This window comes from Apis dorsata, unplaced genomic scaffold (assembly GCF_000469605.1).
Source record: "Apis dorsata unplaced genomic scaffold, Apis dorsata 1.3 scaffold_174, whole genome shotgun sequence".
NCBI lineage: Eukaryota > Metazoa > Arthropoda > Insecta > Hymenoptera > Apidae > Apis > Apis dorsata.
This window is the reverse complement of record NW_006263462.1, coordinates 485318-489088: the sequence shown is the minus strand read 5'-3', so window position 1 is coordinate 489088 and position 3771 is coordinate 485318.

The following is a 3771-nucleotide window of genomic DNA, read 5'->3' as shown; positions in this document are numbered from 1 at the left end:
GTAAAAAAAAAAAAAAAAAAAAATACGAAACGTATTAACGATACCTCTTTAATACATATAATGAATGAACATATAAAAATTACACTGGAGAAAAATTTTGAGAAACCAAAGATTTAACTTTCGTTTCCTCGTCAAAACTTATTCTAACAATATTATATAATTATATTTCAGAATCGAAATAAAAGTTTTGAATTCCACGTCGAAAATAAATAACTTGTACAACATTTATAATAGCATAAAATAGAGGACAGAAGGTTAAATCTTTTCTTTATTACCGATCGAACCTCCGTTACTCCGTACAATTATTCATACAATTAGAGAGTTCGTTTTTATGCCTAACAGTTCTTTCTCTTCCCCCTCCCCTCCCCTCTCTCTCTTCCACCTTATTCTCATTCGCTTCTCCGTCATCGTTTCTTCGATTGCGCAATCCTCTTCCATTCACGCAATGCCTTTCTTTTTTTTTCCCCCTTTTCTTCTTCTCCTTTTTTTTTTTTTTATTATCATCCTTACCATTGTCATTAATATTCTTCTCCCGCTTATTCTTTAACGAACTTATTCTTTAATCGAACGAAACGAATCCTTTCGATCGATGATCTATCGAGACAGAAATATCCGATTGATACATTCTTGTTTGCTCCTCGTTTTCGTTAATTATATACACAACGTATGTATGCGACGTGCAACTGTACTAACAGGCCACGATGCAGTCATCGACGAAGTTAATCGATGAGTACGTTGCCATCGATCGAACTGCAAACGAATTACGATTCCACGACACGAAATATATATATATAAATCGTGTGTTTCGTAGAGGCTACAATTGGTACAAATGAATATTCTCTAAGATAGAGAGAAAGAAAAAAAATTCTTCTCGTTTTGCTCATATGCTATTATACAGTTCACGTAGCAATAGAATTTAAAAGAATCTTCGATAGGAAAGATTTTAAAAACTTAATGCTTTTTGCTTCTCGAGTAGAGTCCTATATTTTTTTTTTTTAAATTCTATTTACATGATTCATTCTGTACGTACGTAAGAATACGTAGATGTCTCTCCCCGAAAACCAACGATGATTCAACGAGAAAAAAATAGTCGAAGTATTTTTCGATACGGTCGCCATCTATTCATCGATCATCCGAGGTTGCGGTTACGTAATCGAAAAACCTTTACATACACGCTCACATAGAAGGGGCGCTTTCGCGCGACGGAAATAACAAAAGCGTTTGGAAAGTGGACGTCGCGTACAAGTGTTTCGTGCGTGTTCCGGTGTCGAGGGTATCGTATTTAATATCTACGATAGAAGAGAATGAAAATTTGGGGAATATTACACGAGAAACACGTGGATCGTATGCATGAAAATAAATGAACGATTATATCTAATTATCATCGATAAATAAACGAATCGTTGTTAAAACGAAAAAGCGAATAATGGATTTTTTTTTTATAAACTTTCACCAGTACTAGATAGCAAATGGTTCAAAAGAGATTTCAAGTAAATGCAAGTTATATTCGATAAATAATATTTCAATCCTCTGTCGGAATCGATTTATTATTTAAAAAATTATCAGATAAAAGTATTTACTCGCCTTTATGCACACAATCTATTTTAATTAATTTTTAGAAATTTTTCCCTCGCGTTGTTAAGACGTTGTACGCATCGTTGTATTCGGATCAACGACTCTAAAAATTTTCCGCGATGAAGGTTAGGATGCAGCTTATGGATGTGGAAAAAAAAAATATTACTTTTAAAAAGCGAGATACAGAAAACGAATCAAACGATACGGGGGAATATATTAATACGAAATAATACTTATTAAATCGGTTATATCGTTTTCGTGAACAAGATTTTAATCATAATGCGAATTTCACGAAATTTAAAAGAGTCAACGATGCGTCAACGTGTGTGTGTGTGTAAGCTGTTTTATACAAGCGGTGTACAAGTGTATAATCATGGTCGATTGTCAGGGAGAGAAATTACGTACTTAGTTTCTTCTTTCTTTCCTTTCTCTCTCTCTCTTCTCGCCTCTTCGCGGTCAACTTACATTAATCATTTTCATCCGCGCACGCTTTCGCCGCGTACATCGAAGATACGATGAACGAAGAGAGAGAGAGAGAAAAGCTTCTGGTTACTGGGACGAAATGGGAAGAAAGGAGAGTGGGAGGAGAAGGGGAAGAAAAGGATGGAAGAAGGGGAACGCGAAACAAGGGGGTTCATTATATCCTCCCAGTGTCGTAGCACTTCCATTGTTTCTTCTCAGGGACGTGCTGTGTGTGACGCGCGGGGATTCGCTCGACTACCACTTTTCTCTCTCTCTCTCTCTCTTTTAAATTTATTTTTCTTTCTTATTTTTGAACAACTATCATTACGATTAATCATCTCTCTTTCTCTCGAACAAACTTTCGAGCACTTTCTTTTTTTTGACGAATTGTAACTATGTTAAGAATGAAAAGAAAATGAAATCTCTCTCTGTCTCTCTAACGCGAAACCTTTGACAATGCGAATTTCATCTGGAGCGCGGACGGACAACGGGCATTGAACGAGATCGCTTCAAGGTTGATGAATCATCGCGAAACTTTATCCAATGCAATATTCTGAAAAAGGAACGAGATCGTCGGACGCCGATAACGTTGTTATAAATTTCTCAATAAGAATGATCGCCCATTGAAACGCGTAACCCGATCGTTCCGCCGAGACGATTATTATTATTATTTATTTATTTATTTATTTTTTTGGAACGTTACACTTCGCGAGATCAACGGTATACTATTCCACTTGGATAGTGGACGATTAACGAGTCGATTTATACGAAAGCGGTTTTTTTAAGTATTTAATATTTTTGAAATTAAAAATTATTTCAACGTTCAAAGTTAATTTGAAAATCGCTTGTCGGAAGGGGAGGGGGGAGAAGTTAACGATTGATAAAATTTGTCGACTCATTCTGTGAATCAGTATTTTTAAATTATAATTTAAATATGCGCATTTTTTTTTTTCCATTTTCATTTTCCCAACGTTTTTACGAGGAATTTAGAAACACGATTATTTTTTTTTTTCCTCTTCATCGTATTTTCTTTAATTCTTCGAGAATTATTTTTTTTTTTTTTTTTACAAGGAATTTACAAAAACAAAGACAATTTTCTTCAATTTTTTCTCATCATATTTCCTTTAATCTCAAGAATTTTTCCTTTTTTTTTTTTTTTTTTTTTTTCAATACTTGAATGTTATAAAAATGGTTACAAATTAAAAAGTAAATCGCTCGAAGTGTCCGCTCTTCTTTTTTGTTTTTTTTTTTGTACAAAGAAAGATAAGAAAAAGTATAACAACTAGATCGATCGTGAACGAATCCCATCTGGCGATTTAAAAGATTCTTTCTTCGAAATGGCGGCCATGATGATTCTTCGGAGGATGATTCTTCATCGGAGGATGCACAGGTACTTTGTCTGGTGATGCGCTCGAATAAATATTAAGCTATTTACAAAGCGATGAACGATATTGCTCCTCGTATTATCGGCAGATTTTTTTTTTCGTGAAAATGATATCGTTTTTAATGAAACAATCTTTGTACATATATATATATATATATATCATATATATATGATATATATATATATATCATTGCCTCGAAATATAATATCGATCGACGAATTCGTAAAGAAAAATTTTTCACAAAGAAGGATATTTTTAAATATATCGGAAAAAAAAATATACACGTACAAGAGATTGAATGCAAATATGTATGCAAATATGAGAATGTATTTACGATGATGCGAGTCTC